At 44.1% G+C, this 23,259-nt stretch overlaps 1 pseudogene; it reads right to left on the reverse strand.

Moving 5' to 3' along the window:
• Positions 1 to 1,108: 1,108 nt before the first annotated feature.
• LOC147967436 (uncharacterized) lies at positions 1,109 to 1,820 on the reverse strand (annotated as a pseudogene).
• Between the last annotated feature and the right edge of the window lie 21,439 nt (positions 1,821 to 23,259).

The raw sequence follows: 23,259 nt of genomic DNA on the forward strand, positions 1-23,259 counted from the left end.
TAGCCAAGGAACGCACATTGCTTGGAGCGAAACATGAGTTTGCGGTTGTTGTAGGGTCGGAGATTTGGCCAACAAGCGCAACCAAACACACGAAGTGTTGTATAGTCGGGTTTGGTGTGAAGAAGACGCTCAATGGGAGTTTCATAGTTTATGACACGGCTAGGAAGCATATTTATGATATGTACCGCAGCAAGAAAGGCCTCTTCCCAAAACTTTAGGGGCATGGAGGCACCGGCCAAAAGTGCTAGACCGACTTCAACGATGTGTCTGTGTTTGCGTTCAGCGGACCCATTCTGTTGATTGGCGTGAGGACATGACACGTGATGAGATATGCCAATTTTCTGGAAGAACGAGTTTAGCTTCTCGTATTCCCCTCCCCAATCAGATTGGAGAGCAAGGATTTTGCAATCAAACTGGCGCTCAACGAGAGCTTGGAAGTTCAGAAACACTTGGAACACATCGGACCTTTTCTTAAGAAGATAGATCCATGAAAACTTGCTGTAATCATCTGTGAAACTCACATAATACGTGTGCCTACCAACGGAGGAGGGGGCAGGACCCCACACATCAGAAAACACAAGCTGTAAAGGTTTGGTGGAGATGCTGGTAGAAACTGGATAAGGTAATTGGTGGCTTTTAGCCTTTTGACAAGAATCACAAATTGTTTCAACATCACGCTCTCCAACATACGGGAGCTTATTTTTCCTAAGCAATCGCTCAACTAAAGAAAAAGATGCATGTCCTAAACGATCGTGCCATCGTGTTGAAGACACTTTGGTGGCACTGAAAACTTGTTTATTGAATCTTCTAATCTCCAGAATCAAGGGGTAAAGCCCACGAACGCATCTACCTCGATATAGCACCTTCTTCGTTGCCTGATCCTTGATCAAAAAGAAGTAAGGGTGAAACTCAAGGAAGACATTGTTGTCAATGGCAATGCGATGAACGGAAAGAAGACTTTTTGAAGCACTGGGAACATGCAAAAAATTTCTGATATGAATTTTTCGAAGAGGGGTTTTAATGATTGAGTGACCAACGTGACTAATTTTCATACCTTCTCCACTTGCTGTGTGGATGTGATCTTTGCCACGGTACTTGTCGCGCATGGTCACCTTTTCCAGCTCTCCGGTGATGTGGTTCGTGGCGCCGCTGTCGACATACCAGTTGGTGTCGACGCCGTAGGAGCCATCAGCGACTCCGGCCACCTTCTCGTCCTGGGAGGAGTCATCTTCATCCTCCTCAAAACGGTTCCAGCAATCCTTTGCCGAGTGTCCCGGCTTGCCATAGATTTGGCACCTGATTGTGTCAGGGCGTGATCTGTTGTTGGAGGAGTTGCTGCGCCGGCCTCGGTTGTTGGTGAAGGAAGGCCGGCCGCCGCGGGTGTTGTTGGCGCCGTTGCTGTTGCCGGTGCCAGCGCCCTTGCCCTTGCCGTTCCGAGGCGGCCCGCGGTAGCGAGAGCCTCTGCCCCGACCATGAGTGGCGACGTTGGCTGATGACTTGAAGCCACCTCCCACGCCAGCTCCCTGGAAGAGAGCCACCCGCTGGTCGAAATTGCTCATTTGCCCGAACAGCTCGTCGAGGGTGACCAGGGTGGTGCGGGCGTCGAGGGCGGACACCAACGGCTGGTACTCCATGTCAAGCGCATTGAGGATGTACGAGATTAACTCACCCTCCTGCAACGGCTTGCCAGCCGCGGCGAGCTCATCGGCAAGCCCCCGCATGTGCGCGAAGAAGGTTGCGACCGATTGCGTTCCTTTCTGCGCATTTGTGAGGGCGGCGCGGATGTTGTTGATGCGGGACAGCGACGTCAATGAGAACATGCTCGCCAACGCCGTCCAGAGTTCGCGTGCATGCGCGATGGAGGTGACCTGCAGTAGCACCTCTTTGGACAGGTTATTCACAAGATAACCGAGTACCTGCTGATCCTCGCGGAACCAGACGGCGTGAAGTGGATTTGGGATGGTTTCCTCCTTTCCATCCTTGTCCTTGCTGACGACGAACTCGGCTGGCTTCGCCACGCTTCCATCAACATACCCGAAGACTCCAGCTCCTCTCAGCTGCGGCGTGATCTGGGTGCGCCAGAGGATATAGTTGGTGCGGGTGAGGCGCTCGGTGATCTGGCCGGAGAGGGGGGAGGGGGTGGCGGCAGATGAGGCCATGGCAGGAAGCGGCGATCGAGAGGAGGAAAAACTAGATGGGAAGAGTTAGGCTCTGATACCATGTGGAGGAACGTCGTACCCATCCTGGGCGACGGTTGCGTGTTTATATAGCCAGGTCGCGACCTCTTGATATAGCGTACAAAGTTGGTTCAGATTACAACTTGGAGAAGAAGGGATAGAGGAGGTTACAAAGATAAACGCATATGAGCTAGATCCTAGTCTATCTTCGGTTGGAAACCTCCTGGCGATGGTTATCTGAACCTGTCACGTACAGCACTAGGCGTGACCAATATTTCGTTCAACATGCATATCTTCATGAGAGGAGAAGATGCAGCAACAACGGACTAACTAAACTGGTATTTGAACAATATTTCAATTTGGTAAAGATGCAGAAACAATAGACAAACCAGATTGGTAAATAAACCATGCTCATGCTAAAAAAATGTTCAACAAATGCCAAGTAATTATGCCAAAATAATGCTATAACTAAATAGCAGCCCCCCCGACGGATGCTTGCGACTCCTCGACGGATGTCGTTCTTCTTTGCAGTTGCGGGTTTCATGTCGGTGGCCAGGTTGGCCGGTGGTGCCCATGTCATATGGGTTGACTTGTATCGGTTTTAGCCTAGTTTTCCGTCAATTAACCAGACAATTCTCTTCTTCTTAATCAATGAAAATGGCAAGTCTTTTTCCTCGTTTCAAAAAAAAATAGCAGCCCCTGAAGTACCCCCTACTCTCAAGCTGTACAAAGTGTCAATATGCATACTTTGAGAAGTGCTTAGAACGTGTCGTGGCAAAGAAGAGTCACGGAGTGCAGACGTAGTAGTGTGCATCAAATTATGTGAAATATAGAATCCTTGCAAACCTAAAAAGAAAATAATATTACTAAGATGGAAGTACTGTAGAAAGGGCAGTGCAGCAGTGGAATTGACGACCTAAGGAGAAATAGATAATGAGAAACTCACGTCCTCTAGTCTTCATCAATGTATTAGACGAGAGTACGGCATCACCTCCTCGACCATTGTCACATCAACTCATCCAGATCCATAAAGCCTTAAAATTGCACCTGGAAATGCACGCAAGAGGGTAAGAGGCATGCTAACTTGAAAAACAAAGAAAAATGGAAGCTGCAATATAACTGCATATTTGTACAGCAAGCCGCAACTAATAATTAAATACAGTGCCTTGTAAGTTCAGCGCCGAATAAATACTTATCTCTCGTGGCGTAGAAAAATAAGATGAAAATGTGCGAAAAAGGAAAAGATAATATGAAAACTTAGAGAGGCTCAAAAGATAAAGAAGGAAAGATGTGGCATTATAATTGTTATAAGATCAGAAGGTAAACTTAACCAAACCAAAAATAGAAGTGATGCCAAAAAAATCTTCATTGAGTGTTGCAACAATTCACACATAACTTCAATCAACCACTATGATACTGATATACATCATATAACAAATTGTGATTGATTATGTCACACACACTTCTAGTGAGACTAAACCTGAGCCGGTAGTATCTGAACAATGTTCACCCACCCTTACATCTCAGAACAGTACTCTAGATATTATACCGAAAATGATGCCCAATAAAATTCATGCAATGGCACACTTGTCGCTGTCAAGAAAATTTATAGCTTGCCACCGTAGCAAAACAGGCCCATCTTCTCAGATAAAACTGTATTAGTAGATGAGATGCCATCTCACAAATAGTATCCAGAATAAGCAGTGCAACCACGTAACCTGATGTGAAGGCTTTCATTATTGCTCCAATATACATACAAGCTAATGAAGCACACTAAGAGGCGCTATTTTAAAAAGGAATAGTAGGAAGCCCCCAGGTTTGCTGATGTGGATAATAATATGTAAACGGGAAATAAGAAAAACTCATCATTATGAACCTGAACTGAACTATTCGCCTACCGAAATGTATGGATGGACTGTGATTTACACAATCGTGTTTCTTCAATAGGAAAAAGGCATGGCAAACACTTCTTAACTCAAACTGAAACAATATTATGTAAAAGAAAAATCAGGCTTAACAATTGCTAATTTTGTTAGAAGAAGTTGAGGGAACAGAGGAGTGCTCATTGTTGTGTAAACAATCAAGCTTGGACCCAATGTTTCAATGAACAAATTCAAAAGTAGTAAATAGGAGCTCATTTCGTTCGCCAGAAAAAGCTGGTTCATCTTCCAGCGAATGTTCTGCTCACCAAAAATAACTTTTCTGGATGATGAGACAATCAGCAACTTGATCCCCAAATTTCTGCAACAACAAGAATTCTATAATTCAGTAGTAAAAACACAAAAAGAACACAAGGCAAGCGGATGCGCTTGTGCTGCACCTACAGTGTTGTTGCTGGAGACAAGAGATAAACTACTGGCCAAGGAGGAGAGAAGAGAATCTATGGCCACGGCAAGCAGGATAGAAGGCGACGGCGAGTTCGGGACATGGCTACAGAGGAAAGTGGGAAGGGAAGCATTATGTAGTACCTCTGGGCATAGGAAAGGTTTGCGACTTTACCAGCCATGAATGAATAATAGACCATGATTGAGAGCTTGAAGGAGAGGAGAACAGTTTCCAGCAGACGAGGCGTCTGCCATTATCACCCTCGGTCCCTCGCCCCGTGCGCCTCGGATGATCCCGTACCACACCTCTGTCACACGCTGGATTGGATCGGCTCGACCCGGATCCCGCTCAAATCCCTCACCTCACCTCAAGGGGACCGACACACACCGACCGTCTTCACTGGATCGAGAACTAGCCGCTCCTCTCTGCGGTTCGATCGAGATTGGAGTCAATGTTGCGCCTCGATCGGGATTTGATTAGGGTTTCCAGGTCATGAGTGGGATGGACCTCACGGGGTCGCTCGTAGGCCCCAAGCCCAGAAGCGGACCTCCTTTCAATGGTTTGGCAGCTCGCGAAAGCCCAATGCACCACAGGCCTCCGTTTCGGCCCCTGGAGCAGCAGCCCACAGGACAGCCGGGCCAGTTAACACAGATCGTGGAAAAAAAAAGACCGCCACACGCATGAAATCGGACGGCCAGAAATTCTCAGATCGAGAAAACGGACGGCCGAAAACGCAAATTATTGTGGGAGCTCGGTTTGGGTGCGGTTATACTGTCCTTAATATGTACACTTAATCAGACGTTATTTGTACTAAGTCTTTGTAGCTACATCTTTTATTTTAACTTTTACCATTTTACCTTTCCACTGTAAGTTGCCTGGCAAGTTCACATTCCTTCATTTTCAATCAACTCTTCGTTGAAAACTTGCATCACTTTATCAGTCACTGCGACAATTAAATGCACTGTCCAGTAAATTTAATGAGTATGGACAGCTTTTTACTGTTGGCATATACGCAAAGCGTTGTATTGTGAAATTGATGTCAATTTATTGAAAAGTTGCACTAATCCCCAAACAAACGACGAGTGGCTTCGATTCTGGTGGGTGTCGTCGCCGTGTGCTCTTCGTCTGCATCCATTTGCAATGTGATTATCCATGCATATTAATGTTGCTTCATACTTCAGACATTTACATGTGCACAATAACTGTCCCTTCTGGCTACGATGTAAAGAGTACAAATTATTTCTACCTTTACACGTATGCAGTGTTGGTCCTAGAGACGAGGCTTGATGTTTTATATCTCAAAGAAACCAAACCAAGTACTCTGTTCCCTGTTCGATTTCAAATCTTGTTTTATATTGTATAGTGTAAAAGGGTGAAAGTTTGTTCAATTAAGTAGTAATCTAATGATACATATACAATAGTGAATGCCCTTCAGGAGCAATGCCTCCAGTGGCTTTCTGTATGTTGAGCATTTATTTATAGTATTTTGTTGTACATATACTAATATCTATGTGCCTATGTTTCAGACTGTAAAACATGGTCATTCATAATTTTGTTATTAAGCAGTGCTTGCTGGAGATGAAAATCAAAGAGATCACACCCCATTGGTACAGGTGAGTAGTGGAGGTGTACGTTGCACTGAGGGTGAAGCAGTGGCTGAAAGTTACGACTGGTTTTCTGTGCTTCACAAGCTGCTTTGTAGCAAAGTTAAATACTCTGTTTTTTACAGTGAGGGGAGATACTCAGTTTTTTTATGGAAGATACTCTGCTTTGTGGCTGGGGGAGCGTGTTATTTCGGTCCTATTCTTGTACATCTAAGCTTAATAACAATTGATTACGCTCTCTGTTGATTTTCGCGACGTAACCTTTTTTTAGGCTAACCACATCGCTACATAGTCTTGATGACGTGTTCTTCTGTGTTGAGGCCCGTATGCTTCATGAGGTGATTGATTTTTTAAGAATAAAGAAAAAACATCCATGTGCAAAGGACATATATGGTCCAAGCTATTATGTGGAGAAGCTAAGGCTAGGGTAGGAAGAGAAAGTAGAAATTGAAGAAATAGTGGCAAATAAACGAAAGAAGATGATCAGATATTCTGATGATACATTGTTTTTTGAAAATTGTCATGGTTATGTGTCCTTGTGATTGCAATGTTTTAGCCAAAGTTCTTTTATTCATGCATCACTTGTATTGTGCATAGATGGCCAAAAACACATATATTTATAAGCTAATGTTGTAACAAAAATCCCCCCGCTAACAAACATAAGCACCATATTCAAATCCACGTTGTATCTCTTCAGGAATAGCGCCACCTCTTAAGTTTTTTCCCGTGACAACGCACAGGCATCCAACTAGTATGATTTATAACAGGGAGATGTTTACCTTTTACAATGTCCTCTCCACGATCCGATACAATTGCAGTCAAGTTTCTAGTTCTCGGACAAAGTTTGGTAGCATCAAATATTTTCACCTGTAAAGCAATCCGTAGAATTAAATGTACCAAAACACATTTTCAATAGTGCTATGGTCGGTATTAATCGTAGTTACAACAGAGTTTACTTACCGAAACATCTTTTTCAGTATTCAATTTCTTTCTTTGATCAAAATGATCCCAACATAAGTCTATCAACATGCTTTCCAACTGCCAAAATCACAAAAGTCAAGAGTGTCACATAAAAAATATGGAAAATATACCCTACAAGCAGGTGCACTCACCCTCACACCTCTCCCTCACAGGAGATTCTTTCTTGTTCTGTGATTTTTGAAATACATAATGACTACAACTCTAAAGATATTTCATATAAAAATCACCTCCACTAAAAATCCTTGTTCTGTGATTTCTGAAATATACAATGGCTACAACTCTAAAGATATTTGAATCAAAAGCATCTCCACTAAAATAGCATACGATAATCCATACTCTACGCTGTAATATCAAATGAACAATTTTATATACTCCCTTTAAAAGACACTAGTAGAAAACAGGGCTATGGTCCAGGCCGGCTCAGCCCATTAGTCCCGGTTCAGTCTAGAACCGGGACCAATGTGGGCATTGGTCCCGGTTCGTGTGCCCAGGGGGCCAGCCAGGCCACGTGGGCCATTGGTCCCGGTTCGTCTGGACCTTTTGGTCCCGATTGGGGGGACGAACCGGGACCAATGGGCCTCCCTCCTGGCCCACCACCATTGGTCCCGGTTGGTGGCTTGAACCAGGACCAAAGGCTCCCCTTTAGACCCGGCCCATGTCACCAACCGGGACCAATGAGGTGCCTATATATACCCCCTCGCGCAAGAGCAGAGCACAGTGCTCTATTTTTTCTGGCCGAGGGGGAGAGGGCTTTGTGGTGCTCTAGCTCACCTCCTATGCACATGAGGTGTTCGATGGAATGCCTGAGCCACACTACTTAAGCTTTCTCCTCTCGAAGCTCGACCTCCAAGCTCCATTTTCCTCGAGATTTGTCTAGATTTAGCGGTCCGTCACGCCCCGTCCCCGTCTTCACCGCCGTCGATCACCCGCGCCGATCTCATCACCGACACCACCGTGGTGAGCCTCTTGTTCTTATCTTCTTTCTGAAAGGAAAAATATTCTTACTTGTATGTTTAGATAGATACTTGTATCATTTTCTTACATTTATTATTGCATCTTATATAGTGCGATGGTTTTGGTATCCGCCCCCGTCGGCCCTCGTCCTGTCTATGATTCGGATTTGGTATGTATATTATCTTTATAACTATTGGTTCATTTATTGTTTATGAAAATTATGCCGACCAACGTGACATAGATTTTATTTATCTAGGATGTATGTGAATTGGAAATGCCAACCGACCCTATTGTCGAGAGGTTAAATTTAGTTGAAGAAGAAAACAATTTGTTGAAGGAAAAAATAAAAAAAAAATTGAGGAGGAGAAGATGATATTGGAGTTGCATGTGCGGATGTCGTCGATGATCACAAGATCAAGATGGATGCAATGCGCTTGAAGATTAGAAAGATTAGAAAATATGCCATTCATACCGAGGCTTGGTATCATTATGCCGTTGGATCAATTGTTACCTTGGTTGCGATTATGATCGCATTTGTTTTCGCATTGAAATGTTTTACATAGTTTCAATGTATGGTTTAATTAATTAGATGCTCTGGAGAGCTATATGTTATTAGATGAGAACTATGTATGCACTTTGGTTTTAATGTGATGATGAACTTCTATTAATTTGGACACTTAATTATATATAATCCACGCAGATGAACCGGCAATGGATGTACGGTGACAGACACACCCGCGAGTACATTAAGGGCGTGCATGAGTTTCTCGATGCGGCTGAGGCAAACAAGCAGAATGGTTTTATGTGTTGTCCATGCACTGAATGTGGGAATACGAGGTCTTACTCTAACCGGAAAATCCTTCACTCCCACCTGCTTTACAAGGGTTTCATGCCACACTATAATGTTTGGACGAGGCACGGAGAAATAGGGGTTATGATGGAAGACGGCGAAGAAGAAGAGTACGATGACAACTATGTGCCCCCTGAATACGGTGATGCTGCAACGGGGGGAGCTGGTGAAGATCAAGAGGAACCAGACGATGTGCCCAATAATGCTGCCACGGGTGAAGCTGCTGAAGATCAAGAAGAACCAGACGATGTGCCCGATGATGATGATCTCCGCCGGGTCATTGTCGATGCAAGGACGCAATGCATTAGTCAAAAGGCACTACAACAGGAACCCCCCTATAGCAACGCATTTTTCCGTATCTATAAGTCCATATATGCGTTGTTAGTGTCTTTACCAACGGTTTATGATGCGTTTCCTTATCCGGCGTTGCTAACGCATAATGCAACGCTTATATTATCGTTGGTAAAAGGGACCGTTGCAAGAATACAACACATAAAACAGACTTGTGCAACGCTTCTATGCGTTGGTGATTATTGTATAGGAAACAAAATCCCAGGGCTTGGCAACGGAGCATTTGCAACACTTTAAGTGTTGGTTCATATATAATGTGAATAATATTAATTTTTATACATATTGCTTTTAATTAAATTAGTGCTTCACATAATGGTGATAAGTATGAATTTCAAGTAAAGAAAACAAGAGAATATACTCGTGGGAGGAAGAATCATATATTAGATAAAATTGTTGGATTACAATAGTGGATATTACACAAGGAAAATCATCCAAATGGATATATAATCTAAATGTTTTCTTGACGACGAAACTTAAATTGAAAGCATCCATCAACATCCCTACAACTTAACTAAAACACAATCGACGAACATCGTCCAGTAGGAACATCATACCTACAACTTAATTGAAATTGAAACCATCCGTCTTCATCATAATGAAGAGGAACATCATCATAATCATCATTGTAGTATACTTGCCACACACACCCATAGAATCATCCATTTATCTTTTGAATACAAACAAAAAAACAAAATGAACTGTTAACACACAATGCATTGACATGATGCAAGTACGGATAGAGGCAGGATATTAGTCACTTACAAAGCTTGACATGCAAAAACAAATCTGCATTTCCAAGAGTTGCAGTTTTTTCGACTTTGTACCCAATCTTCAGTTTGCACAAGTGTCATATCGACATGCACTACCCAGAATTCATTAGTAATTTCAGCACCGTCAAGTTCAAATTTAGGATCACAACTTACTGTAGCAAGAGTTACGTCTTTGTTATGATTTTTAAGGCTCATTAAAAATACTTATGTTCCTTCCTGTTAGAGAAAATCAAACTTACCATTAGCAGAATCATGTCAAGCAAAATAATTAATAGAAATGTCACACATAACAGAAAAGGTTGAGAGTCCAAGACATGACGTGCCTATTAAAGTGATATAGAAACAATTGACATTATTTTTATTTTTGTTTTTGCAATCCATCAGTACATGTCCTCATGATGAATCAGAAACATGGAAGTATATATAAAGTGGCCATAGGCTACAAATTTACTTCTCTTTTCCCCATGGTGTGTATTCTTCCTTGTAAAGAAAAAACACATCAAGAGAATAAAGGAGTGAGACTACGGATGTAGGCAAGATAGTATAAAGAGGAAGCACGAACCACAAAAGAAGCAGCTAGAATTTGGCAAACCAGCAGACAGAACCGTGTATGTATATGTCGCTAATAATAGGAGAAGGAGACACCAATCAAATTCCAAAAGCCAAGTGAATAAATGGAAAAGATCCATGGTTTTATATTCCTGGAACACAATCTAGTTCAGCTATCTTTAAAAAGTACAGAAGTCAGATAAGTTGTAATAGGTGTGGAATTTTATCTAACATGTCACTTGACTAAATAAGTACTACTTGTCTCAGCGTAGTTTTATTAGATTTATTTCCCTTCTACTGTATTTAGGGGTTACACAGTGAACAATTTCTGTTCATAAATCATAAGTAAATCGCAAGATCTGCTTGCATTAAAAAATTGATATGACATGCAGCTCACATAAACATCTTTTTAAATGGCAAGCATAGCTCGTGGTAGATGTGCTCAATAATATTTTTCAGAGTTCTGTGACAAGCAATAGTGATTGATCACCATATTACCTTCCTTTTGCTCTTGAACTCCAACTGTAGTGGGGAGAAAGCCTTATGCAGCTGAGTGCTAATGTCACCAGATGCTAATGGATGATAATGCGGAGAACTATGGATCAGAAGCCCTCAGATCCGACAAGTACTCAGCTTTGCCATGCTCTGCACCGATGTCCTTCTCCCACAGTGTTGCGGCAGCCTACTCGACCGAGCTGCGTAAAGCTGTCAAGCTGCTCCTCGGTTTGTAGTAGCAGAGAGCATAGAGATCTAAATGGTCTTTTAAGCGAATGAAATATGTAAAAAAAGTTACTGAACTATGCCTCAAATAAAATAGAGGGAGAAAGTTTTGGGGTCATGTCCATTTTATTCAGTGCTTGAGTGCGACTGCATTTCTCTGTACCATGGAAAGATAGGGGAGGCATGGCCCAGTCAACTGTGTTTTGCAGCTATAAGCAAACTTTCTAATAGTATATAATTGGGTGAGAGGAGAGTTAGACCAACACTTCGTATTATGTGTAAATCAATAAGTTATGTACGATTTATTCCTCGGGAGCATACGGAAACTTACTTTTCCCATACACCATTTCAAAAATCCACCATATATATTTCGACATGTACTTCCAAACCCCTGCCTGCATTATGAAATTTGTCGGCCTCAGAAAAGTATGAGTAAAGAGAAGACATAAGTTCGCTAGCTTATTATTTAGTAAAATGTAGTAATATCGCTGCTATATCATCAAGAAAACACCACAAACACTATGTTGCTGCATGATGTATCAGTACAGAGTACAGACCTTGCTACTGAAGAAAGTTCTCCATAATCTTCATTCACATTCATCAGCTTTACGAGGGTGAAAACTGCAAACAATATTCAAATTAGCAATGTGTGTTGTCTGCCATTATATTTGTATGAAAGTGAAAGCATTCTTAGCATGCTTATGAGCAAATAATAAAAGTAGTAGTGGACAATCATTTTTTTTGTGTGCTGGACAGCTATATCAAACTTCAAGATATGAATAAATAATAAATCTTCCTAGAGAGCAAGCATGCTGAGAAGTGTTATCAATCAGGGCAAAACAAGACTCATGATTTCCTTCAACAAAAGTTGTTTATGATATGAAAACTGAACCAATGAACCATGGACAGATATTATCTTTATTCAGAGGAATATAAATGCCAGTCCTTTTATTGCGTTGAAAACTAAAATAGCAGCATACATACATGAATCATCTATCACAAGTATATCAGTATCATAACTACCAAAGCTTCTCCCAAAATGTGAACCATTAATTTTTATAAGCACAGTAGGCCGGAATGTGCACTGCTTGTGCAATTCAATGATATTTACCCAAAGTATGATGAACTTCTCACCAGAGTACCTACAATGCTTGGAATCCAGCTAGTAGCAGGTGAACAAAATTCAATGGACGCCATGGGCTTCCAACATTATTCCATTGGACTGCACATGAAATAACATTCTCAATTTTAAATCTGGCAAGGGGAACATTGTACTGAACAACACACTTGGTGCCAAGATAAAAAAAATTAGATTATAAGGTATGCTGATTCGAGTGACCATCCACGGAAATTAAACTTATCTGTTGTATTGGTGCATTATCTATTTGAAATTTCAGTGGCCGTGACATATTTTTTGACAATGACAACCTTAATCTCTAACATAACATGTCCACTTTATCTAGGATGCTACAACTAAGCAATATGTGGACACTGAATACCACGACAATCATGTATGAGTCTCTGGTTTTAAGTCATATACCTAATGGATGAAGAACAAAAGGCACAAATCATAAGCTTAAGTAACTTCTTGGCTCGCCTGCCAAACAAACATACAGAAGCTTACCTCCATGAGACCGTGACCATGAACTCAGGTGCAGAAACAACCGCAGAATTTTCTTAAGCCCAGACGGGTCTTCGCGGCTCTCAATAGTCAAGACCATCATGCAGGAACACCGGATAAACAAATCAAACTCTTTGGCCGCCACCTTCTCTGCGTACCTAGGGCTCAAACATTTGTTCCTACCATTCATGGGCTTGTGATTCAAAAATATTTTCTCAAACTTGGTGGGCAGGCTTGAGCAGATTCATGGCCATACCTTGGATTCACCAATGGTCGCAGGGGAGGGGTGACGAGGGGCGGCGCGCCGGGTTGCAGAGTCACAGGGGAGTGGTGCTGGCGGCATGCCGGGACAGAGGAGAGGACCACAGGGGAGTGGTGACGAGGGGCGGCGCACCGGGATGCGGGGTTGTAGGGAAGTGGTGCAGGCGGCTGCCGGGATGGAGGACCGCAGGGGAGTGAAGAGGGGGTGGCGCACCGGGATGCGGGTTGGTCACAGCCGCGAGGGCCGGCGGCCGGCATGGGAGCCTAAGGCATAGGGGAGGCTGGGGACAGAACGACCTAGGTTATTCGTGAAAGCCAATTTGGGCCGGGCTATTACAAGAACGAGGCCGGGCTTGGGTAGTGCGCTAGGATTTACTTGTACTACAATAGGGTCACGAGGTGCAACTGTACAACGCATATTGTGTAATGCTTATATGCGTATCTATGGTGAATTTTGCAACATACAGTTAAAACGTTGGAGCATATGTGTTGCTTTATAGAGGGTATCCTTGTAGTGAGGAGAAGCTGAAGTTCGATCGCATGTTAGAGGATCACAAAAAAGGGTTATACCCCAATTGCGAAGATGGCAACACAAAGCTCGGTACCGTACTGGAATTGCTGCAGTGGAAGGCAGAGAATGTTGTGGCTGACAAAGGATTTGAGAAGCTACTGAAAATATTGAAGAAGAAGCTTCCAAAGGATAACGAATTGCCCGACAGTACATACGCAGCAAAGAAGGTCGTATGCCCTCTAGGATTGGAGGTGGAGAAGATACATGCATGCCCTAATGACTGCATCCTCTACCGCGGTGCATACAAGGATCTGAACGCATGCCCGGTATGCGGTGCGTTGCGGTATAAGATCAGACGAGATGATCCTGGTGATGTTGACGGCGAGCCCCTCAGGAAGAGGGTTCCTATGAAGGTGATGTGGTATGCTCCTATAATACCACGGTTGAAACGTCTGTTCAGAAACTGAGAGCATGCCAAGTTGATGCGATGGCACAGTGAGAACCGAAAGAAAGATGGGAAGTTGAGAGCACCCGCTGACGGGTCGCAGTGGAGAAAAATCGAGAGAAAGTACTGGGATGAGTTTGCAAAGGACCCAAGGAATGTATGGTTTGCTTTAAGCGTGGATGGCATTAATCCTTTCGGGGAGCAAAGCAGCAATCACAGCACCTGGCCCGTGACTCTATGTATTTATAACCTTCCTCCTTGGATGTGCATGAAGCGGAAGTTCATTATGATGCCAGTTCTCATCCAAGGCCCTAAGCAACCTGGCAACGAAATTGATGTGTACCTAAGGCCATTAGTTGAAGAACTTTTACAGCTGTGGAATGGAAACGGTGTACATACGTGGGATGAGCACAGACAGGAGGAATTTAACCTTAAGGCGTTGCTGTTCGTGACCATCAACGATTGGCCCGCTCTCAGTAACCTTTTAGGACAGACAAACAAAGGATACCACGCATGCACGCACTGTTTAGATGACACTGAAAGTATATACCTGGACAAATGCAGGAAGAATGTGTACCTGGGCCATCGTCGATTTCTTCCGACCAACCATCAATGTCGAAAGAAAGGCAAGCATTTCAAAGGCGAGCCAGATCACCGGAAGAAGCCCGCCATGCGCACCGGTGATCACGTGCTTGCTATGGTCAATGATTTACACTACGTAATCTTTGGAAAGGGTCCCGGTGGACTAGCTGTTCCGAATGATGCTGAGAGACACGCACCCATGTGGAAGAAGAAATCTATATTTTGGGACCTACCCTACTGGAAAGACCTAGAGGTCCGCTCCTCAATCGACGTGATGCACGTGACGAAAAACCTTTGCGTGAACCTGTTAGGCTTCTTGGGCGTGTATGGGAAGACAAAAGATACACCTGAGGCACGGGAGGACCTGCAACGTTTGCACGAAAAAGACGGCATGCCTCCGAAGCAGTATAAAGGTCCTGCCAGCTACGCTCCTACGAAAGAAGAGAAAGAAATCTTCTTTGAATGTCTGCTCAGTATGAAGGTCACGACTGGCTTCTCGTCGAATATAAAGGGAATAATAAATATGCCAGAGAAAAAGTTTCAGAACCTAAAGTCTCATGACTGCCACGTGATTATGACGCAACTGCTTCCGGTTGCATTGAGGGGGCTTCTACCGGAAAACGTCCGATTAGCCATTGTGAAGCTATGTGCATTCCTCAATGCAATCTCTCAGAAGGTGATCGATCCAGAAATCGTACCAAGGCTAAGGACTGATGTGGCGCAATGTCTTGTCAGTTTCGAGCTGGTGTTCCCACCATCCTTCTTCAATATCATGACACACGTCCTAGTTCAACTAGTCGACGAGATTGTCATCCTGGGGCCCGTATTTCTACACAATATGTTCCCCTTTGAGAGGTTCATGGGAGTCTTAAAGAAATATGTCCGTAATTGCGCTAGGCCAGAAGGAAGCATCTCCATGGGCCATCAAACAGAGGATGTTATCGGGTTTTGTGTTGAATTCATTCCTGGCCTAAACAAGATAGGTCTCCCTAAATCGCGGTATGAGGGGAGACTGACTGGAAAAGGCACTCTTGGAAGAGACTCAATAATATGCAGGGACGGATATTCTTGGTCTCAAGCACACTACACAGTTCTACAGAACTCTACCTTGGTGACCCCGTATGTCGATGAACACAAGAACAGTCTGCACTCCAAACACCCGGAGCAGTGCGACGACTGGATTACATGTGAACACACTAGGACTTTCAGCAGTTGGTTGGAAACACGTCTCAGAGGTGACAACACTGTTTGTGATGAGTTGTACTTGTTGTCCAGGGGACCATCTTTGACTGTATTGACTTACAAAGGATACGAGATAAATGGGAATACATTTTACACGATCGCCCAAGATCAAAAGAGCACAAACCAAAATAGCGGTGTCCGCTTTGATGCAGCAACCGAGAGCGGAAAGGATACATATTATGGTTACATAGTGGACATATGGGAACTTGACTACGGACCTGATTTTAATGTCCCTTTGTTTAAGTGCAAATGGGTCAATCTGTTAGGCGGCGGGGTACAGGTAGACCCATAGTACGGAATGACAACAGTGGATCTGAAAAATCTTGGGTACACTGACGAACCGTTCGTCCTAGCCAATGATGTGGCACAGGTTATCTATGTGAAGGACATGTCTACCAAACCGAGAAAAAGAAAAGATAAGGAAGCGAATACATCATATGATGAGCCAAAGCGCCACATAGTTCTTTCAGGAAAAAGGGACATCCTGGGAGTGGACGGCAAGACAGACATGTCTGAAGATTATGAAAAGTTTCATGAAATTCCTCCCTTCAATGTCAAGGCTGACCCAAGCATCCTGATAAACAATGAAGATTATCCATGGTTACGGCGCAATAAGCAAATGACACAAGCGAAGAAAAAGTGAAGGCTTTCTCCCGCAACTATTATGATTATACCATGCCAAATTTGTAACAGACGAACATGCTACCATTGTCCGTTTTGTACATGCACATGCTATGTGCGTGAAATTATGATACCATCCCAACTTTCAACTTTTTCAGAGTTCATTTGAAATGCTTTCATGTCTTATGGTTCGAAACTTTTATACTTCGAAAGTGATTGTCCATTTTGTATACGAAGTGCATCAAGTTTTTGTCGTAACCCTCTCTACTTTCTGGAACATGCTATGTGGGTGAAATGATGATACCATGCCAACTTTCAACCTTTTCAGAGTTCATTTTGAAATGCTTTCCAATTTCAGAGTCATTTAGCTCAAAGAATGAATTAATAGCAAACAGAATAAACTACAAAACTTTTATGAAAATAAAAACAATCAATTAAAATATTATGTTATGATCAACTAAAATAAAACTATAATATTCTTCAATAGCAAAAAGAATATAATTTTTGTGACCTAAAATCAAACTATAAGTATTTAATTGTAAGTATAAATAAAAAATAAATAGCAAAGAAGAAAAAAAATTCTATTTTTATAGTAAAGTTATTCATAAACTAGTGATTCACACACATTTTTAAAAATTCAAATTTAAACTATTCAAAATTTAAAACTAATGGTACTAACAGAAAGTTTATAATTTTTGTGACCTAAAAGCAAAAAGAAATCACTAAAAAACTGTAAGTATTTAGTTGTAAGTAGAAATAAAAAATAAATAGAAAAAAAATTCTATTTTTATAGTAAAGTTATTCATAAACTAGTGATTCACACAAATTTTTCAAAATTCAAATTTAAACTATTTAAAATTTAAAACTAATGGCACTAACAGAAATTTTATAATTTTTGTGACCTAAAAGCAAAAAGAAATCACAAAAAAACTGTAAGTATTTAGTTGTAAGTAGAAATAAAAAAATAAAAAACCAAAAAAATGTAGAAATAAAAAAGAAAAAACCAAAAAAATGCCTCCTACTGGGCCTCCACGGTACGACTAGAAACCCTACATGGGCCAGGATTCAGGCCCGCAGAAGGCCCAATAGGCCCACAGGCAGTAGCAAGTTTAGGCCCGAAAGCCTGCATTAGAGAGGAGCTCGAATGGGGAGGCACACCAGGGCTTATAAACCAGTGCCGGCGCCCTTCAGCTAGCGATGTGGGACTAAACTTTTGGGCGCGGGGCAGCACAAGGCCATTGGTCCCGGTTGGTGGCACCAACCGGGACTAAAGGGGGGCATTGGTCACGGTTCGTGGCACAAACCGTGACCAATGCCCCCCTTTAGTCCCGGTTGGTGCCACCAACTGGGACCAATGGCCTTCGCTTCCCGCCCTTTGGGCTGCCGAAAAGAGGCCTTTGGTCTCGGTTGGTGGCACCAACCGGGACTAATGCCGACCTTTGGTCCCGGTTGCTGCCATGAACCGGGACTAAAGGCTCTGCTATATAAGCCCACACTTTGGAATTTTTCACTCTCATCTTGCAGTTGCCGCCCCTGACGACGCCGACGCCGCCAGGCTGCCCCGACGCCGCCCGCCCCGGCCCGCCCCCATCGTCGCCGTCGCCCGCGCCCCTGCCCCGACGCACGCCGCCCCGGCCCGCCCCCATCGTCGCCGTCGCCCGCGCCACTGCCCCGTCGCCATCCTCGCCGCCGACTCCGCGGTCCTCCTGGTCCGGCCGGCGCCCTCCCTAGCTAGCATTTTTTTCATATATATGCTTGTTTTTTATATATATGTATATATGTTCTCTGTGTATATATATATGTTCATGTATATATGCAAAAGATAGTTTTTTAGAAAAATTAGGATTTTTTCTGTTCATAGATTTTTTTGGTGATATTAGTTATTGTAAATATGAAAATGTTTGTATATTCATATGAACAATGAATTAGAAGAGGGAGAAGAAGAGGGGGTCGAGAGGGGGTCTAGGGTCGCCGAGGGGTCGAGGGTCGTCGAACATGAGAGCAGGATGAGGATAAAAAAAGAAGAGGAATAAGAAAAGAAAAAAGAGGAGAAGAAAGAATAGAGGAGAAGATCTCCTCTATTCTTTCTTCTCCTCTTTTTTTCTTCTTCTTCCTCTTTTTTTTATCGGGAACGAGGGTCGTCGAGGGTCGCTGAGCGGTAGAGGAAGAAGAGGATAAAAAAGAAGAGGAAGAAAAAAAGAGAGGGTTCGACGGTCGCCTAGGGGTCGAGGGTCGAGAGGGGGTCTAGGGTCGCCGAGAGGGGAGAGGAAGACGAGGAGAAATAAATAAGAAGAAGAAAAAAGAAGAAAAAAATAGGAGAAGAAGAAAGGAATAGAGGAGAAGAAGAGAAAAATAGAATATATATTCTATTTTCTCTTTTCTCCTCTATTCCTTTCTTCTTCTCCTATTTTTTTTTCTTTTTTTTCTTCGACACGTGGGGGGGGGGGGGTCGAGAACGTCGGACATTCATGAGAGAGGCGAGGAAGAAGGGGAAGAAGAGGGAGAAGAAGAGGAGAGGAAGAAGAGGAAGTCTTCTCCTCTATTCTTTCTTCTCTTCTTTTTTCTTCTTCTTCTTCCTCTTTATTTTATCGGGAACGAGGGTCGTCGAGAGGGTCGCCGAGCGGTAGAGGAGAAACCCTAAATAGAAAGTATCGTCGGTGTGAGATACATGTACCGTCGGTGTCGGACACTACATCCACATCCCACAAGTGGCGCGGGCTTCGACGCCCACGTCACTTGTGTGACGTGGATGTAGTGTCCGACACCGAAGGCCACATGTATCTCACACCCACGATACTTGCTAGCTATTTAGGGTTTCCTCTACCGAAAAGAAGAGGAGAAATAAATAAGAAGAAGAAAAAAGAAGAAAAAGAAGAGGAGAAGAAGAAAGGAATAGTGGAGAAGAAGAGAAAATAGAATATATTCTATTTTCTCTTCTTCTCCACTATTCCTTTCTTCTTCTCCTCTTTTTTTTCTTCTTTCTTCTTCTTCTTCTTCTTCTTCTTCTTCTTCTTAATTTTTATCGGGAACGAGGGTGTCGAGGGTTCTAGGGTCGTCGAGGGTTCGAGGGGTCGAGGATCGCCGAGGGGTCAAGAGAGGTTTCCTAGTGTCAAAGTATTGAAGAAATCCATGCCTTCATCATTAGCCGGAAGTAACCAGGGCATGTTGGTACGAAGTTCTGCAAAGTTGTTCTGGAATGGAGTCCCGGATAGAATAATCCGCCTTTTGGTACGAATTCAGCAAAGGCCTTCCAAATAGCGATATTCGGAAGGCTCTTGCTGAACTTTGTACCAAAAAGCGAATTATCCTATCTGGGACTCCGTTCCAGAACAACTTTGAAGAGCTTCGTACCATCATGCACATGTTACTTTCGCCTAATGATGAAGACATGGTTTTGTTGGATCCTTTGACACTACGCAACCTCCCGACCCCTCGGCGATCCTCTCGAACATGAGAGGAAGAAGAGGATAAAAAAGAAGAGGAAGAAGAAAAAAAAAGAGGAGAAGAAAGAATAGAGGAGTTCTTCTCTATTCTTTATTCTCCTCTTTTTTTTCTTCTTCTTCCTCTATTTTTTATTGGGAACGAGGGTCGTCGAGGGACATAGATGTAGTGTCATCGTTGTCGATATATACCCCCTCCCGGTAGCTTGCTATGATTAGGTAGCTAGTTGTACATTTGGCACTAATATATCCATCTGTCATGTTTGAATAATAATTGCCATGTTGTAAATATTTGTAGAAACTATGGACACCACCCTAGACGAAGCAAAAGAAGCGTTGTTGAGGGAGATAATCGCAGAAGGAAGTGATGCCGTCTCGTACTTTCTCAACGACACCGATGGTCTGGAAGGAGAGGGTGAACAAGCTGGCTATGGTGACCTAATGCCGGTGCAAGAAGAAGAACATGAGGACGGCTCCGGTGACCCAATGCCGGTGCAAGAAGGAGACCGTGATGACGGCTCCGGTGACCGAACCGAGTCCGGCCAGGTATATATATTAGTTAAGCCTATGCTGACTAGCTGATTGATGCATTCATTGTTTTGGTATGTACACATATTAATTAAGTCTTTGTTTTTTTTTTCGAGCCCTCCGGATCGAGCACAACTTCGGTAAAGAGACGAGGCCCGAATAAAAAGTTGAGCTCGGATGAAAAGCTTGAGATCACAGCAATCGCGCCCGACGGCCAACCTATTGAACCCCTCCGGACAAAGAGCGCATTTGTTGCTCAGTGCGGGGTTCTGGTTAGGGACGAGATCCCGATAAGCATCCAACAATGGTTTAAGCCGGCTACAGAAGACCCTGAGGTGTCTTATGTCAATGATATGCAGAAAAATGATCTTTGGACTGAGCTGAAGTCAAATTTCACCCTACCGCCAGAGGATAATCCAGAGAACCTAGTTAAAGAGAAATTAATCAAGTCTTTTGCTCTGAAGAGGATGGCAGAACTATTCAGGAGGTGGAAGAAAGAGCTGAATAAGTTTGTCGAAAATAATGAGACACCAGAATTCAAGGGCAGATATGAGAAGATCAGAGATCACTGGCCCGCATTTGTGGCCCACAAGACATCGGAAAAGAGTAAGAAGATCTCGGCGACAAACAAGCAAAATGTTGCGAAGAAGAAGCTTCACCATCGCACGGGGTCAGCCCGGCCTAAGTGGTCCAAGATTGAGAATGATCTGGTTCATAAAGGGATCGAACCAGAGACAAATAACTGGCCAGACCATTGCCGGACTTGGTTCTTCGGGGCTGGCGGAACCTTGGACCCTGAAACAGGGAAGTGCATTTGGACGAACGATCAAATGGACATACTAGTCAGTAAGCTTAAGCAGTATATCGAAGTAGCGCAGGAAGGGACGTTCTTTCCAGACAGAGAGAACGACGAGCTCACAATGGCCCTCGGGAATCCTGAGCACCCTGGACGGACACGAGGCACGCCAGGCTCCATTCCGTGGAAGGTTGGGTTTCCGGACGCAGGCGGTTACAAATCCCATGAGAGGAGGAAAAAAGTGCAGCAGACCCAAATGCAGGCGCTGCAAGCAAGGGTAGACGCGATAGAGGAACGAGAAGCAAATCGCAGCAAACGTACTGCCGAAGCCTCCCCCGAAGCTACCCCGCCATCTCAGCGCAGAAGCAACGTGGCTTCCACCGAGCTGCTTCAGCCGGAGCATGCCTTCACGGCTCCTGCCAGCTATCCCGTGGATGCTATCACGGAGTCTCAAAATTGCCACCTTATGACGCAATGGATGAATTTCAAGGTCAAGGCGGCTGTTGGCTCTGTTTATCCTACTGAACCCGGTGCAACTTTTCACTGCCGGCCGATTCCAGAAGGATATGCTAGGGTGATGGTGGATGAGATAACGGAGGGATTTGAGGACCTCCAGCTTGACCACCCTACCGGTGAAGGGGAGACTCGGCTGGGGTCTGCTCTGAAGACTCCATGCCTATGGCGGAAGGAGCTCATCAACCTTCCGAACTGGACGCCTCCGCCTCCTCCTCCTCCTCCGGCGAGTCAGGGCACTCCGCCTCCTCCACCGCCTCCTCCTCCGGCGAGTGACGATCAGGGCCCTCGGCCGGCTCCTTCTCCGGCGCGTGGCGGCACTCCGCCTCCTTCTCCGCCTGCGCCGACGCGCCCGAGCAGCCAGCCTCCTCCTTCTCCGCCTCGTCAGCAAGGGCGGAAGAGACCTGCCGCCGCTCCAGCTGCTCCGGCGCGTCGTAGTCCTTCTCCTCCGCCTCTTAAGCAAGTAAAGAAGACAACTACTCCGTCTGCTCGGTCGGCGTCTAGCAGTACAACCAGAGGCGGGAGGACATACAGATTCGGTCCTTCTCTGAAGACTCCGGAGAAGTTACCATATGAGAGGACCCAGGAGGAGAACGCCGAGATCGCACGAGAAGAAGTGAGGAAATTCTTTGAAGGGGTGAAAGCAAAGAAACATCCACCTCCGGAAGAGAAGGTAGATCGGGTGAAAGTGAAGCGAACTCTGGCTGCCCTGACAAAACCACCGAAGTCTGATCCGTCGAAAGGAAACTATGACCGCATTATTGGAAAGGAATTTGCCGAAGCGGAGCGGTTGGGAAGTACTGTCAGTGATCAAAGGCTGAAAGAACGACGAGCTGGGAAACAAATTGCCCAGCTCGGCGAACAAGCGAAGCAATCGTGCCCCCCGCTCAAGGTGCCTAGACACAACGTCGCTAATGATCCGAGGATGGTGCCCGGTTATAGCAATCTTGCAGATTACCTGCCCGACGAAGTACATTATGAACCCATGGAGATGCAGATACAAAGATACGAGTACGGGAAGCCTCTCGTCAAAGATGAAAGATCTCTATCAACGATGATGCAAAGATTGCATGATTGGTACCTGAAAATCTGTAGAGACTCTGGGGGGAGGAGTACTTTGTATTTGAAAGTTAAAAAGGAGCATGACCTCATTGGAATTGATCTGTTGCCTGTTCCATTTGAGGAGTTCTATCAGTTTTTCAATCAATTGGCCCTCGATAAAACAACGGTCGCCTGCTACTGTCTGTAAGTAGTACTACTTCTGTCATTAAGTTTCTCTATATAGCTTAGCTCTTTCATTGCATGTATTTATAATCATCCTCACTATATTATGCAGATTGAAGATCGTCGAATTGAAGAAAAGACAAGTCGATGATATTGGGTTCATTAACACATATCTCATAGATGCAACTCAGGTT

This window comes from Triticum urartu, chromosome 5A (genome assembly GCF_056163025.1).
Source record: "Triticum urartu cultivar PI428250 chromosome 5A, HENAU_Tu73, whole genome shotgun sequence".
In the NCBI taxonomy this organism is placed as follows: Eukaryota; Viridiplantae; Streptophyta; class Magnoliopsida; order Poales; family Poaceae; genus Triticum; species Triticum urartu.